This window comes from Leptonychotes weddellii, chromosome 4 (assembly GCF_054177405.1).
Source record: "Leptonychotes weddellii isolate Sample4059 chromosome 4, ASM5417740v2, whole genome shotgun sequence".
Taxonomy (NCBI): Eukaryota; Metazoa; Chordata; class Mammalia; order Carnivora; family Phocidae; genus Leptonychotes; species Leptonychotes weddellii.
Window position 1 is genome coordinate 92433347 of NC_138372.1, and position 17634 is coordinate 92450980.

Genomic DNA, 17634 nt, shown 5'->3' on the forward strand with positions numbered 1-17634 from the left:
TTTTCCCATAAATAAAAGCTTTTCTTTTCTTTTTTTTTTTTGGAAGACATTCACCTCTTTCTCAGAAGGAAATGTTTTCTTTCCTCTTTTGGAAGAATTCATACTCCAAACCTGCTTGAAGCATTTTGCCTTCATCTGTCTAGTGATTCTACTTTACTGCCTAAAAGACTCCTCTAAGGGGAAACATTCGTTGATATATCTCCATAGATAGATGGTACATTTCCGAAAAAGATGAGGATGGTTAAAAATGCTTAGATCGAACTGAATTTTCTGATGGAAAATAAAAATATGACCTCTTGACATGTGTTCGCAAATATTCAGTAAGTTCTCATCAATTCATGGCCCACTAGTACAACTGCCCCAAAGATGGGACATGTTCTAATCTGTGCTATTAATGTGGCGGCCACTAACCACATATGGCCATCAAGCACTTGGATGGCTAGTGTGAATGAGGAGTTGAATTTTAAATTTTATATAATTTTTATCAACTACATTTAAATGTAAACACCTACATGCATTTAGTGGCTACCGTATTGGATAAGTGAAACCAAGATGATGGGAGCGGATTTCTTATAGAAACAGATCAATGTGAAACAAAAGAGAAATTGTTCCTATTTTTGAGGAAGCTTAGAGACAGAGGGAAACTTTGTAGAAATAAGTCCCGAGAACTTGAAGGAATTGTGGGGAGTTTGTGGGAAAAACTGTACAGCTTAGATTTGAGTCAAATTCAGTTTGATCTCCAAGCTGACACCTAGGTTATACTTCAGTAAAAAATCTTTGTCATATCTACCATTTTCTGACTCCAGTTTCCCTGATTGAAGTTTGGATGGCAGTGATCCCTTTGCCTTCCTCTTCAAATGACCAGTGAACACCATTTTGAGTCAAAGAGTAGAGCTTCTCACTGCTTCTTCATCTGAAGTCAAGAATAAATCGTCTCCAGCTTTGGTATGACAGCAACTCACTTTGTACCCATTTTAACTAATGAATGGTTTCTATTTTACTGTTGAAGCCTATTGGGAGTTTTTTGAAAGGGTCAATTATTTTTTGACATCTAAACATCTCAATACTATTGGATTGGCATGAGAAAAGAACCTCAGCCAGGCAGGGGTAGTGGGGTGGGGAGCACCTAATGGAATGGTCAGCGTGAGAAAGAGAGCAAAGAAAAATGCTTTAGGGGAATGTGAAAAATGAAGTCTGGTAGAGGGATTTGGGAAAAACATGAAGTGATGCTATAACAAGAAGGTGAGTCTTGAAATTTTTTCCAATTCTAAATCTTAAGAAAACAGCATAAATTACTTATTATTAAAAAAAAAAAAACTATGGACGAGTTCCTCCACGCCCCCTTAGGGTGCAAATTTTTAGTCTTGGACTTAATCCTTTTATATTTGACAAAGATATTGGCCATGAACACTGCTGCAGGCAGGCCCTGCAACATCCCATGATAGTGGACTAGTCCTATCAACAGGAGAGAGGAAATGAGTCACTTGAGGAGGTGTTCATTAACTTTTATAGCTAGTCTGGAGAAACTCTTCCTTTGAGGATAGGTGAGTTAATGTCCCCTCACTCAGCCCTGACCTGGGGAACTGGTGGCATAGAGTAATCTCCCCATCTCCACATTTCCTAGGAAATCTATCTATGGAAAGCTCTACCAGCTAGAAAGCATCAGCTGATTTGCTCAAGAGGCACAATGGAAGTTATGCTGCAGAGATGTAAATTGAAAAATTGTATACACGACTAGCTCTCTTCTTCATCCTTCAGTGCTTTCAACCCAGGCTTCCTCTCCTCCAGGAACTCTGCTCTAAACCCACCCCTTCCCTGTATTAACATTCCCCTTGTTATGTAGAAATTATTTGTTTATGGGGTTGTTGCTCTCAATAGAGTGCCACTTCTCAAGCACAGGGATGTGACTTTCCATTTCTATCTGCATATCTGGCACTTAGAAGGTGCTCCAAATGTGTTTGCTGGACCAAATTCAGTATAACAGAATGCCCAGGACAGTGCTTGACACAAGACACGTAATGTATGTTATCTTCCATCTCCTATACTTTCTCCTAAAGATTTCCACTGACTTGATTGGGCTTATTATCTGAAAACATACATATTTTACAGATGCATATGTGGAGGTGTGAAAAGATTGTTATACCAGGCCCTACAATTCATTTGGGAGGTGTTGTCTTCAAAGACATTCCCTTGATAAGCAAATTGGGGTGGAAAGTAAGACCCTAAAAATATTGATTAGCAGGAAGGAAGCATAAGACATCTATCTAAATAGTTCTGCTTTTGAACAATAAACATGAAATTTGGTGGCAGGAGGCAAAAAAGAGAGGGGAAGGGAGGGCGAAAGAAGAGAGGGGTAGTGAGGCATTGTGGTATGCCCAAAAGACTTAAAAACAGGTTTGTCTAATATTAAACTGATCTTTAAAACTACTATATAAACTATTCTACATTTCATCAGAGATTTATAAATTCTGTCATATTCACAAAGACCTTATTAGACTAGGGGTTTGGTTTGCTTTTATTTTATTTTTTATTAGGATTTCACCATATAATATTAGTAGAAAATTACAGTATTATACATACACTGTAACCCCATTTTTGTAAAAGAACTAAGCTATCTAGGTATTTATGTGTGTATGTATTTATGTGCCTAGAAAAAGCAGGCAAACTGCATTTCTCTGTGATTACCCTGGAGAAGGAGTTGGGATGGGAAAAGGGAAGAGGTTGCACTTTTTATGTAATTCTGCATTGTTTCAAATGGTCAATAGCATGTGATTTGGGGTCATTCTCCTTTATCTTTTCATTTTGTTTTGGAATTCTGGTGGCTTCAAAACTTCCTCTTCCCTCCTTCCCTTCCCTTCCTTGTTTCCTTCCTTCCCCTTCTTCAAGTCATTTTATTTCCACTTTAACATCCACTTGTTTCTCATCTCATGGGTCTTGCCATATCACATCTTTAAGATGACTAGGTGAAAATGTGTTCCCCTTATTGCCAAATTCCTTGTTTAATTGTGGGGTTTTTTTGCATTCTAAGAAGATTTTTTTAATGATGACATTATTTTATTAGGTTTAATGCATACATCTTACATATTAAGCTTGAAGGATTTTGACAAATCTATACAGCTGTGTAACAATAACCCAAATCAGGATATAGAACATTTCCATCACCAGGAAATTCCCTCCTGCCCCTCCCACAGAGGTGACTTCCATCACCACAGATTAGTCTTGCCTTTTCCTTTTTTAACTTTATTCTGTTATGTCCGGATTGTTTCACTTGACATAGTGTTTTTGTGATTCTTCCACATTGTTGCCTGTGTTAATAATTTGCTCTTTCTAATGCCCAGTAGTATTCCATTGCATAAATATAGCGCAGGTCATTGTTATTATGATTCCTCATTCTTGGTTGATGGACATCTTAGCTATTTTTAGCTTCTGATTAAAGCTGCTATGAACATTGTTAGCCTCTTGATGGATATATGTTTTCATTCCAGGAGTAGGAGTGGGATTGCTGGCTCATGCGATGGGTGTGTATTTAAGTTTGTTAGAAAGTGACAAACTTTTCCCATTGTACACTCCCACCAGCAATGTACAAGAGTTCCAAGGGCTCCACATCCTCAGTAACACTTGACTATTGTCAGTCTTTTAGTACTTTCATCCTAAGTCAAGAAGTATGATACTATTTTCCTGTGCTGTGATTTATTACAGAGTAAGGGATTAAAAACTGCCCAAAGAAAATGACTCAGATCTTAATGAGAAGAGAATTCATATGTGGGAGAATCGTAGTCCTTTCTGGGCCTCTTAATTATCTCCAAAATAATAGCATTATATGAGTTGTACTATAAGTACTTTTATTGAGTAAAAGTAGCGATGCACAGAGAAGACTTAATAAATATCAGATTATAAAAACACGGATGCTTTTGGGATGCCTGGATGGCTTAGTCTTTAAGTGTCTGCCTTCGGCTCAAGTCAAGATCCCAGGATCCTGGGATTGAGTGCTTCTCCCTCTGCCTGCCGCTCCCCCTGCTTGTGCTCTCTCTATCTCTGGCAAATAAATAAATAATAAAATCTTTTTTAAAAATTTAAGAAAACATGGACACTTTCTGTGGGCATGCTGACAACACTGACTCCATCTCTGGCCCTCCATCTTGTTCTCCCCCTTGGTGCACAGAGGGCGTCTCTTCAGATAACTCCCCTGTGACCTTACCACCATGCCCCTTGCTTTATACAAGTTGTGGCTTGAGATCCAAATGGGGCACAGAGTGGGGGCAGAGAATGGCCTCATACTGCTTAGATTGCCTGCCCACCGGCTACTCCCTGTCAGTAAGTTACCCCAAATAAAACTGTATGAATAATATGGAGTGGCTTGCTTCATTTTTCTGCCTTAAAGTGACTTCTCAGTCTGGAGGATGCTTAACTGGCCCTCCTCTGCCTTTTAACACTTTCTAAGGTATATTTTTCGGGAGAAGGTGGTGTTCTAATGAACATGATCAAGGCTTAGTGTAGCTGACGTGACATGGATGGCACTTTTCTCCTTGTGGGATCTCCAAAGACTTGAAGTACATAATCCCCTCCAGTTCCTCCATGTTGATGCGAATGGTGGATATTCATCCTTTCTGATGGCTGAGTAATATTCCATTGTATATATGGACCACATCTTCTTTATCCATCCATCTGTTGAAGGGCATCTCAGCTCCTTCCACAATTTGGCTATTGTGGACATTGCTGCTATGAACATTGGGGTGCATGTGGCCCTTCTTTTCACTACATCTGTATCTTTGGGGTAAATACCTAGCAGTGACTCCAGGAAACAGACTGAGGGTTTTAGAGGGGAGGTGTGGGGGAATGGGGTAGCCAGGTGATGGGTATTAAGAAGGGCACACGTGATGAGCACTGGGTGTTATACGCAACTAATGAACACTACATCAAAAAATAATGATGTACTATATGGTGACTAAATGAATATTAAAAAAAAAGACTTGAAGTACAGTACTTCATTATCACAAAAATTTTCAAACACAAAGTTGAAAGACTCTTACAAAAGTAGTATACTTTTACCTGTACACTCATCACTTAGAATCTACCATTAGCATTTTACTATCCTTCCTTTATCACATATTTATATATTTACCCAAATCCTAGTGTACCCATCAATTTGTGTTGAGTTTTTTTTATGCATTTCAAAGTAGATTGCAGACGTCAGTATACTTTCCTCTAAATATTTCAGCATACTTATCATTTACTATGTTAAATATTTATTTACAGATTTTATTTTGAGGTAAAATTTACATACAAGGATATGCACAAATCTCTAGTATAGATTTTCAGTTTTGACAAGTGTTCACAAATGTGTAAACCAAACCCCTATGAAGATATAAAACATTTCCATCACCCTAGAAAGTTCCTTGTGCCTCTTCCCAATCAATATCTACCCCATCCACAGGCAAGTACTGTTCTGATTTTTTTCATCATAGATTAATTTTAAATTTCAGAACTTCTAACAGTGAAATTAAAGAGCATACACTCTTTTGTGCATCGCTACTTTTACTCAATAAAATGTTTTTGAGAGTCACCCATGTTGTGTTTTTTTAAGGATATTATTTATTTATTTGGGAGAAAGAGAGAGCACACATGTGTGAGTGGGGAGGGGCAGAGGGGGAGGGAGAGGAAGAAAGAATCTGAAGCAGACTCCCCACTGAGTGTAGAGCCTCACTTGGGGCTCAATCCCACAACACTGAGATCATGACCTGAGCCAAACCAAGAGTTGGACGCTTAACCGACTGAGCCACCCAGGCACCCCCATCTATGTTGTTTTGTGTGTCAGTGATTTGTTCCTATTTATTGTTCTTGTTAATATTCCATAGAATGAATATATTACAGTTTATCCATCCTATTGATAGGTACCTGAACGTTTCCAGTCTTTGCTCTTATAATATCAAAGCTGCTGTAAACATTCTTGTATATTAAGTCATTTGTGGACATGTTTTACGTTCTCTTGGGTAAATACCTTGGAATTCCTGCATCATAGAATAAGTAGTTGTTTAGTTTTATAAGAAATTGCCAGACTTTGGGGCACCTGGGTGGCTCAGTCGGTTAAGCGTCTGCCTTCGGCTCAGGTCATGATTCCAGGGTCCTAGGATCAGGACCCGTGTTGGGCTCCCTGCTCCATGGGAAGCCTGCTTCTCCCTCTCCCTCTGCTTGCCACTCCCCCTTCTTGTGCATTCTGTTTCTCTGTCAAATAAATAGATAAACTCTTTTTTAAAAATTTGCCAGACTTTCCTCAAAGTGGTTAAATCATTTTACATTCTCATCAATTATGTATGAGAAGGGAGAAAGCTTTTGCTACTTCCAAAGGGTTTTTCCTAACTGGAGACATGGCTGGTGACTTCAGGAGCATGAGTATGGGCTACAGGAACACCGCCACCACCATCACACTAAGCTGCAGGTAGTAGGTTAATTGTGTAAGGAATCCTAAGCATGAGTTCCTGTCAGACAACACCTAGTACTCAACTGATTAGGGCTTAGGAGGGCCCTGGGATTACTGGTAAGGAAGTGTCCCATGGTGAGCCATTACGCCTGTGCCCACCTGGCAAGTAAATACATTCTTTGTCCCTTCTTGGCAACCCCTAAAGATAAGGATGGTCAAACAAAATAATATCATATCTGGAGAAACCCAGATCTTAATAAAATTTAAAAGAGACAAATGCAGGGTCAATGCCAAGACGCAGCCAGTAGGCATCAAATGTGAGTCTGTGGGTCAAGGTAAGGAAGGAGTCAAATACACAGTTATTTTTCCTGAGTAGAGATGGGCTCTTTGTTTGCATTTCTACCTGAGGTAGCCCATATGCTTCTTCATATCTCGTTGAATGCAATGTCCCTTATTCAACAATTCCCTAAACATTCTTTAGATAAGGATTTTATGAGCATCCTTCAAAGGGTTCAGCCTTAAAATTAACAAATTTTATGGTTTTATTGCAAAGTCTTGCCTTTGTTTCCTTTTTAAGATGATGTAATTTATAATATGCATGTTTGCTGTCTCCTCCCTTTATGTACACATCAAATGAGCAAATAGCTGGCCATGACACAGATGGTCATAGAGTTGGTTCAATGTTTGTGAGGACAGTTACATAAAAGCCTCTTATCTGAAATAGCCCTAGGAATGCTTGGACACAGGAGACAGAAGGTGTTCAGCTGGAAACTTTAGGATATGTGCTTCCAAAAGCAAAGTCATTGAAAAGGAACCAGAATTCAGAATGTCAGAGCCAGAGGAGAACATGGAGGTCGTTGATACCTCCTCCTCATCTTACAAGGGAGATAGTGGAATGAAACAGGAATAAGCCTGACTTCTGTGCTCACAGTTCATTGGAAATTGTTACAATTAAGATTTTGTGTATGATGGAGAAATACACTCCAGTCAGCTCAAATTCAAGTGGGTTTATTGAGAGGATAAAGAAAGCATCTTGCAGAAACAAAGCATGCATAGGCCTTGTAGGCTCTGGCTGGGAAAATAAGAAACGCTTAATTAGTGGTCGACGCAGCCACGGACTCTGGGATCACGTGGTCTGTGGTTCCCTTTGGGCATCTATTCTACTCTCTTCCTTCTTCTCTCAGCCTGGCTTTCTTTGTGTATTCATCAGCACAAAACTGAACATCGCTGCCTCAGCCCCAATGCTACCTGACCTTTTAGGTCAAATTTTAAAAGCATATATGTTCTATGTTATAAAGAACATGTCGGTTGAAATCCCAATATTTTGACTCTCAGTTTAGTGATGATTTATGCTGAACTTTCTCTTCTGCGCAGGACCACAGACAGTGAAAGAGCTTAGCCTCAGTGTTCTCATCGCCAAGACAGGAATAATAATGGTTTTACCCTGCAGAGTTTCTGTGGTAATTAAATCCAGTTAATACATGTAAAATGCCTAGAATATATGATACGGTAATACCTAATGTTATTAGCTGGTATTTTCCTTCTACTTTCCCCTCCTCAATACCTCTACTACTGGCCATGCATCTCTGTCCTGCTTTGTCTTCTTCAGGATGCACACCCTGGGCTCTCTTGTTGACACGCTCCCAGTTATGTTTGGTCAATGGGAGGCACCAGAAGGAACCTGGAAGGTGAGAGGAGAGTGAGGTCAGCATTTCCCTCCCCATCCTCCCTACACTGATATGGGAATCGGGTAGTACTTGCATCCTTCCATTATTTCTGTGGCCCCTCTTCCACAGTCCTAATTCTCAGGAGCTCTGTGTAGCTGTATTTCTCTCCTTGTTTCTTTGCCTCCCACAAAAAAAGGTCCAGAAGACATCTCTTCATCAAGACTTTAAGAACGTTGTGGTGTGTCCTCTGCAGGCTGCTGCTAATGTTGGGAGATGCTGCCATGGATTTGGCTTCCTGATGTTGGTGGGAATCATAGGATCTTGGAGAAGTAAAGGACAGGCAGTGGCACTTAACCATCTAGAGACATGATGGGAGTAATTACCTTGGGGGCAGGGACATGTGGTGGTGATTTATATCCTGGGGTCCCTGGGAGTGAAATAGGTGGGAAACATACTATGAAATTGTGTGACTTACATAATAATTAGAGAAACTCTAGTTTAGGGCAACAGAGACCTGACTGAGTCACCATAGTGGGAATGTGTGATCTCTCAACCAGTCTTTAAGACCTGGAGCTCCTTAACTGAGAAAAGACTGAGTCTTTGACGAAGAATGAACCCTGCAAAGCAGCCACAAGTGGATGCTATAAATCTTCCCCATGCCTTCCCTAGAGAAACTACAGCTATTTCCTGGGGTGATGGGGAGAGGGAAATACCCAGACCTCCTGGGCTTATTAGAACTTGGCTCCATGTAATGCTAGCCTATGGGGACCTGCAATGGCCATGAAAATAACCACTCCCATCTCCAGCTGCAGGAAGCATAACTGGTCAATAGCCCCAGCTAGTGTGTGCTGAGTCCAGGGCTCTCTGACCTCTCCCCACCCCACATTCTGTACCAGTCCGTGAAGAAGAAAGCCTCACACCAGGCCCTCCAACAGGACACTTATGATGAATCGTGAGGAGGTCGATGGCTTTCCTGTCCTGACTCTGACTTTTCTTTCTCCAGTCTGGTTTGTTTCTGCATATTAACTTGTTTATGTGAAAGAAGAAAAGAAATCCTTAGATTCACCTGTTTCCTTTATTGAATCCTTTAATGTCATCAAATATATCATTTTTTTTTCTTGCTATCTCCTGGGTTTGCAGGATTAGTTGAAAAATTTCTCCCCAATACCAAAATTAGACATATACTTTAAAAAATTGAAATTTTTAATTTATAAATTAAAGCTTTCTGTTTAAGGTTTAAATCCATTTAGTAATTACATTTTTGAGTATGGAGAGGCAGAGGTCCAACATTATTTCCTTCCAAATGGACAGACACCTAATTTTGCCAGCATCAATTCTTTTTTAAAAAATCATCATTTTCCTACTGATTTGATATATCATTACCATATATTAATTTTTATAGACTGCAATCTATTTCTAAGTTCTCTATACTCTTCCACTTATCTCTCTCTCTATCATCAATCTATCTATATGTCAACACCACACTTAATCAACCTCATAACATATAGTTTAAGCATAAAAATGTACCTTTTAAGTGTGTAGTTTAATGTATTTTGACAAATGTATACACTGGTGTAACCACAATCTCAGTTGAGATCTAGATATTTCCATCATCCTGAAAGTTCTCTCATGCCTGTTAGCAGACAATGATCTGGTTTCTGTCATTGAAGATTAGTTTAATCTACTCTAACACTTCATAGAAATGGACTCATATGCTGTACACTTTTTGTTATCTGTTCTTTTTCACTCAGCTGAAGAGTTTTGAGATTCTTCATTGTTATTGTTAGTATCAGTAGTTTCTTCCTTTTATTCCTCAGTAGTATTCCATTGCATGAATATATGACAATTTGTTTATCTGTTCACAGATACTGGACACTTTTGTGGAGGTGTAACAGATATAGAACATCCTATTAGTTTCAGGTGTACCACAGAATTATTCGATAATTGTATACACTGTGAAAGGATAGTAGCCCAATATCATTCTTTTGCATGTGGCTGTCCAGGTTTCACCAACACCATTAATTGAAGAGACAGTCCATTCCCCACTGTGTATTCTTGGCTCTCTTGTCATAAATTAATTGACTATATATGCATGGATTTATTTCTGGGCTCTCTATTCTGTTCTATTGATCTATGTGTTTGTTTTTATGCCAATACTGTACTGTTTTGATTATGATAGCTTTGTAATATAGTTTGAAGTCAGGGAGCATGATGTCTCAACCTTTGTTCTTTTTTTTAAATTTTATTTTATTATGTTATGTTAGTCACCATACAGTACATCATTAGTTTGTGATGTAGTGTTCCATGATTCATTGTTTGCATATAACACCCAGTGCTCCATTCAATATGTGCCCTCTTTAATAACCATCACCAGCTTTCTGTTTAAGGTTTAAATCCATTTAGTAATTACATCCCCCCCCTCCAGAACCCTCAGTTTGTTTCTCAGAGTCCATAGTCTCTCATGGTTCATCTCCCCCTCTGATTCCACCCCCCTTTATTTTTCCCTTCCTACTATCTTCTGTTTTTGTTTTGTTTTGTTTTTGATTGCTTCCATTTGGAGCTACTGTGAGTAGAGCAACTCACAACATTTTGTACACATCCTTTTGTTTGGTTTGTTTTTTTAAAAAAGATTTTATTTATTTGAGAGAGAGAGCATAAAAATGGGAGGGAGAGGGACAAGCAGACTCTGCACTGAGCGCAGAGATTGACACAGGGCTCGATCTCAGGACCCCGAGCTGAAATCAAGAGTTGGACAGTTAACTGACCAAGCCATCCAGGTGCCCCTACAGGTCCTTTTATAGATTCATGTCATTTTATGTCTTGAATAGCACCAATGGGTCACATGGTGAGCATATATCTACCCTTATAAGCAACTACCAAACTGCTTTCTAAATGGGTCATCACATTTTGCACTCTCATCAACAATGACAGGAGCTCCAGTTTCTGCACATCCTCTCCAACACTTGGTGTTGTCAGTTGTTTTGATGGTAGCCACTTTAACTGATGCGAAGTGGTGTCTCACTGTGGTTTTCACTCTCATTTTCCTGATGACCAATGGTTTCCAGCATCTTTTTTTTTATTATGTTCAGTTAGCCAACATATAGTACATCATTAGTTTTCAATGTAGTGTTCAACAATTCATTAGTTGCTTATAACACCCAGTGCTCATCACCACACGTGCCCTCCTCAAGACCCATCACCCAGTTACCCCATCTCCCCACCCCCCTCCCTTCTGTAATCCTCAAGTTGTTTCCTGGAGTCCAGAGTCTCTCATGGTTTGTCTCCCTCTCTGATTTCTTCCTCAGTTCAGTTTTCCCTCCCTTCCCTATGGTCCGCCACGCTATTCCTTATGTTCCACATATGAGAGAAACTATATAATTGTCTTTCTCTGCTTGAATTATTTCACTTAGCATAATCCCCTCCAGTTCCATCCATGTTGATGTAAATGGTAGGTATTCATCCTTTCTGATGGCTGAGTAATATTCTATTGTATATATGAACCACATCTTCTTTTTTTTTTTAAAGATTTTATTTATTTATTTGACAGAGAAAGACACAGCGAGAGAGGGAACACAAGCAGGGGGAGTGGGGGAGGGAGAAGCAGGCCTCCCGCCGAGCAGGGAGCCCGATGTGGGACTCGATCCCAGGATCCTGGGATCATGACCTGAGCCAAAGGCAGACGCTTAACGACTGAGCCACCCAGGCGCCCGAACCATATCTTCTTTATCCATTCATCTGTTGAAGGGCATCTTGGCTCCTTCCACAGTTTTCCAGCATCTTTCCATGTAATCACTGTGTTTATACATCTTCCTCCATATGGTATTGGTTGAAATAGTTGACCCATCTTTAATTGAGTCGTTTGTCTTCTTTATTGCTGAATTATTAGGAGATTTTATATGACTATGATACAACTTCTTTTTCAGACAAACATACTGTGAATATTATCTAAGGTTTGCCTTTTCATTTTCTTGATGCACTCTTTCAAACATCAGAAGTTAAAACTTCTGATGATGTTCAATTTACCAATTTTTTTTAATTTCAATGGCTTATTCCTTTTGTTTCCAATGTAAGATATCATTGCTTAATTCAATCATAAAGATTTTCTCCTTAGTTTCCCTTTAGAAGTTTATAGTTTTAGCTTTCATAATTAATGAAGGGAAGAGGAGGTCACTTAAAAATTGGTATGGTTAGTATCCTCAGAGAGACTTGAGAAGCAATCACACCAATCCAACAGGAGCAACCAAAACAGTTCTTGAGACTTACTATGTTCTCTTCCCAGTGCCTGGCATGTGTTCATTCACTTATGCTTCACCACAAACTTTAGAGAATGGTGCTATTCATCTTTATCTCACAAGTGACAAAATGAGGCATGGAAGCCTTAAATAACTTCCCTACATCATACAACTAGCAAGTAGCAAGAACTGAATTGCATAACTGACACAACTGAACAATAAATGAGTGAGCTCAGAGGTCAAGCTGAGATCTTTGTCTAAGCAAAGGCAGATAACAGCTCCTGTTCTAAGGAGAAAAGAAATATAGAAGGAAGGCCCAGGAATTAAATAAGCAGTAATATGAGTTCTAAAGGAAAGAATGAAAACACTGGAGGAATATGGACAACATAACATAACAAATTACATAAACGTAGGAAAATTTCCCTGGCTTGTCTTCAGATACAAAGGATCTATCAAAACCTTCATGGAAAACTTGAAACACCCACACACAGGGATGCCAGGGTGGACAGTCAGTTCTGGTCGTTGAGCTCAAGCCCCTTGTCTGGCTCCACACTGAGTGTGGAGTCTGCTTAAGATTCTCTCAAGAGGAGGCAAGATGGTGGAAGAGTAGGGACCTCATTTCATCTGGTTCCTTGAATTTAGCTAGATAACTATCAAATCATTCTGAACACCCATGAATTCAACCTGAGAGGTAAGCAAAGAATATCTGGAACTCTGCAAGTAGAAAAGCGACCACTTTTTGCAAGGTAGGAGGTGCGAAGAAGTGAATCTGAGGGGATATATCAGAAGATAAATGGCAGGGGGAGGGAGCCTTTGGGAGCTGGCTACCAGAAAGTGATATAGCCCCTGAGGGCAAAATCTGAACCCTTAGAAATCTGCTCCAATGAGAGACATCCTTGCCTGAAAGGTGCTCACGTGGTGAAACAGGACAGAATTCTAAGTGGGACAGTGTGGTCTCAGGTTCTCCAGAGTCACAGAAATAACGGGGGTGCCTGAGTTGGTAGAGTTCCTAAGCATTGGAACAGGGAAACTGGTTACGGTCAGCAAGCCTGGGAGGGGGCTCTCAGCTCGATTCACCATAAACCGTGAGCCAGGGTTGATCGGGGACCACTCTCCACCTGAGGACCATGAAAAGGACTAGAACACGGGGACCCTCCACCTTCGCCCAGGAGCAGCAGTATGGGTGTGCACACAATCGGGTGACTTCTCTCTGTGCCAGGGCCCTACAAAGTGCAGTAGCACTGGACCCTCCACTTTCCCCTGGGAGGATTGGTGTGGGCGTGCACAGCAGGGGTCTGCAGAGTGTGGCACACACAAAAGTGAAGACTGTTTATCCCTGAGGGCTTACTGAAGAGAGGGGACTGCAATCTTTCAGCTTTGGAGCTGGAGATAGGGGTGCGGCCATTTTTATTTTGACCCTCTAAAGAGGCCAGAAAGCCTTCAGAGAACAAAAGCCACTCAGAGCAACCAAAAACAGCTTAAACTGAGCCCAGCCCCATGGCAAGGGGTGTTGAAACTCCACCCAGGCAAAGACACCTGAGAATCAGCACAGCAGACCCCTCTTGCAGAAGACCAGCTGGAAGAACAGGTGAACAGCAAGTTTACAGACCTCACAGCACTAGGAGAAAATAATATATAGAATTCAAGGTTTCTTCTCATGATTTATCTATCTTTTAGTTTAAATTTTTCCATTTCTTTTTTTTCTTTTTTCCCTTTTCAACTAGTCTCTTATTTTATCTACTCTTTGATTTTAAGTATTTTTTTAACCTCCATTTTTTACATTTACATTTTATAGATATATTCTTCATTTTTGGCTACCTTTCACTCTATTCAATTTTTTTGTATATATATATATATATATATATATATATATATATATATATATATATATATTGCTTTCTTTACAATTTTGGGATTTAGTGTCTTCTAACACACAGACCAAAATACACTCAGGACCAAATGGATCACCCTGTTTTATTTACCCTGTAAGATTATATTCTTTCCTGACCCCCCCCCTTTTTTTTCTTTTCTCTTTCCCTTTTTCTTTTATTTTTGGTTTCTGACCTCTTCAGATTTGTCTACTGTGTATTTTGCTTGGATCTTGGTTCATATTTTTTATTTTGTTCACTCATTCATCTATTCTTCTCTGGGCAAAATGACTAGAAGGAGGAATTCACAACAAAAGAAAGAACCAGAGGTAATACTCTCTGCCACAGATCTAATTGATATGGATATAAGTAAAATGTCAGAGATGGAATTCAGGATAACAAATATAAAGTTACTAGCTGGACTTGGGGATAAAGGCATAAAAGACACTAGAGAATCTTTTAGTGCAGAAATAAGATCTAATCAGGCTGAAATTAAAAATGTTCTGAGATATAGTCTAAATTGGATGATCTAACAGCTAGGGTAAATGAGACAGAAGGGAGAGTAAGTGACATTGAAGACAAGTTGATGGACAGGAAGGAAGCTGAGGAAAAGAGAAAAAGACAACTAATGGAACAGGAGGGGAGGCTTCAAGAAATCAGCGATGCTATAAAACAGAACAATGTCAGAATTATTGGAATGCCTGAAGGAGAAGAAAGAGAGAGATCCAAAAGGTATATTTGAGCAAATACTAGCTGAGAATTTCCTTAATCTAGGGAAGGAAACAGGCATTCATGTCCAAGAGGTAGACAGGACCCCTCCCAAATTAAGAAAAATAGATCAACACCCTGACATATAATAGTGAAACTTGCAAATTTCAGAGATAAAGAGAAAATCCTGAAAGCTGCTTGAGACAAGAAGTTCCTAACCTACAAGGGTAGGAACATTAGACTGATATCAGACCTATCTGCAGAGACCTGGCAAGCCAGAAAGGGCTGGCATGATATATTCAAGGTAGTAAATGAGAAAAATATGCAGCCAAGAATACTTTATCCAGCAAGGCTGTCACTCAGAATGGAAAGAGAGAGAAGGCACATCCAGGACAGACAGAAACTGGAAGAGGTTTGTGACCACCAAGCCAGTCCTGCAAGACATATTAAGGGGGATCTTGTAAGTGAAGAGAGAGCCCAAGAGTAACATAAACCAGAAAGAAACAGAGACAATCTATAAAAACAGGGACTTTACAGGTAATACAATGGCACTAAATTAATATCTTTCCATAGTTACACTGAATGTACATGGGCTAAATGCTCCAGTAAAAAGACACAAGGTATCAGATTAGATAAAACAGCAAGACCCATCCATGTGCTGTCTACAAGAGACTCACTTTAGACCTAAAGTGACATCTCCAGACTGAAAGTGAGCAGATGGAGAACCATTTATCATGCTAATGGACCTCAAAAGAAAGGTGGAGTAGCAATCCTCATATCAGATAAATTAGATTCTAACTTTTTAAAAAAAAAGTTTTAATTTATTCCTTTGAGACACAGAGACACAGAGAGAGAGAACATGAGCAAGGGGAGAGGCAAAGGGAGAGGGAGAAGCAGGCTCCCGCTAAGCCAGGAGCCCAATGTGGGGCTCGATCCCAGGACCCTGGATCATGACCTGAGCTGAAGTCAGACACTTAACCATCTGAGCCACCCAGGCACCCCCAGATAAATTAGATTCTAAACCAAAGACTGTAGTAAGAGATGAAGAGGGATACTATATCATACTTAAAGTGTCTACCCAACAAGAAAATCTAACAATTATAAATATTTGTGCCCCTAATTTGGGAGCGGCCAGTTATATCAACCAATTAATAACCAAATTAAAGAAACACATTGATGATAATAATACAATAATTGTAGGAGACTTCAACACCCCACTCAGAGTAGTGGACAGATCATCTAAGCAGAAGATCAACACGGAAATAAGGGCTTTGAATGACACTGGACCAGATGGACTTTACAGATAAATACAGGGCATTCCATCCTAAAGCAACAGAGTACACCTTCTTCTTGGGTGAACATGGAACATTCTCCAGAATAGATCACATACTGAGTCACAAATCAGATCTCAACTGATACCAAAAGATTGGGATTATTCCCTGCATATTTTCAGACCACAGTGCTTTGGAACTTGAACTCAATCACAAGAGGAAGTTTGGAAGGAACTCAAACACTTGAAGGTTAAAGAGCATCCTACTAAAGAATGAATGGGTCAACCAGGAAATTAAAGAGGAATTTAAAAAATTCATGGAAACTAATGAAAATGAAAACACAACTGTTCAAAACCTTTGGGATACAGCAAAGGCAGTCCCTAAGAGGGAAGTACACTGCAATACAAGCCTCTGTCAAAAAATTAGAAAAATCTCAAATACACAAGTTAACCTTACACCTAAAAGAGCTGGAGAAAGAATATCAAATAAAGCCTAAACAAAGCAGGAGAAGAGAAATAATAAAGATTAGAGCAGAACTCAATGAAATAGAAACCAGAACAGTAAAACAGATCAACAAAACTAGAAGCTGGTTCCTTGAAAGAATTAATAAGATCGTTAAACCCCTAGCCAGACTTATCAAAAAGAAAAAAGAAAGGACCCAAATACATAAAATCATGAATGAAAGAGGAGAGATCATGACCAAGGAAATACAAATAATTTTAAGAACGTATTATGAACAACTATATGCCAACAAACTAGACAATCTGAAAGAAATGGATGCATTCGTGGAAACTTAAAAACTACCAAAACTGAAACAGGAAGAAATAGAAAATCTGAACAGACCCATAACCAGCAAGGAAATTGAAGCAGTAATCAAAAACCTCCCAAAAAATGAGTCCAGGATCAGATGGCTTCCCAGGGGAATTCTACTGAACATTTAAAGAAGAAATAATACCTATTCTACTGAAGCTGTTTCAAAAAACAGAAATGGAAGGAAAACTTCCAAACTCATTCTATGAGGCCAGCATTACCTTGATCCCAAAACCAGACAAAGACCCCATCAAATAGAATTACAGACCAATATCCCTGATGAACATGGATGGCAAAATACTCAGCAAGATACTAGCCAATAGGATCCAACAGTACATTAAAAGGATTATTCACCACAACCAAGTGGGATTTACTCCTGGGCTGCAAGGGTGATTCAACATTCGAAAATCAGTCAACATGATACATCACATTAATAAAAGAAAAGACAAGAACAATATGATCCTCTCAACTGATGCAGAAAAAGCATTTGACAAAGTACAACATCCTTTCTTGATTAAAACTCTCCACAGTGTAGGGATAGAGGGAACATAGTTCAGTATCATAAAAGCCATCTATGAAAAACCCACAGCAAATATCATTCTCAATGGGGAAAAACTGAGAGCTTTCCCCCTAAGGTCAAGAACACGGCAGGGATGTCCA

The 17634-nt window shown here is 39.5% G+C and overlaps 1 protein-coding gene across 1 annotated transcript in view; it reads right to left on the reverse strand.

Annotated features, from left to right (window-relative positions):
* REG4 (regenerating family member 4) overlaps positions 1 to 17634 on the reverse strand; it is a 266112-nt gene that overhangs the window by 19567 nt on the left and 228911 nt on the right. The window lies entirely within an intron of this gene.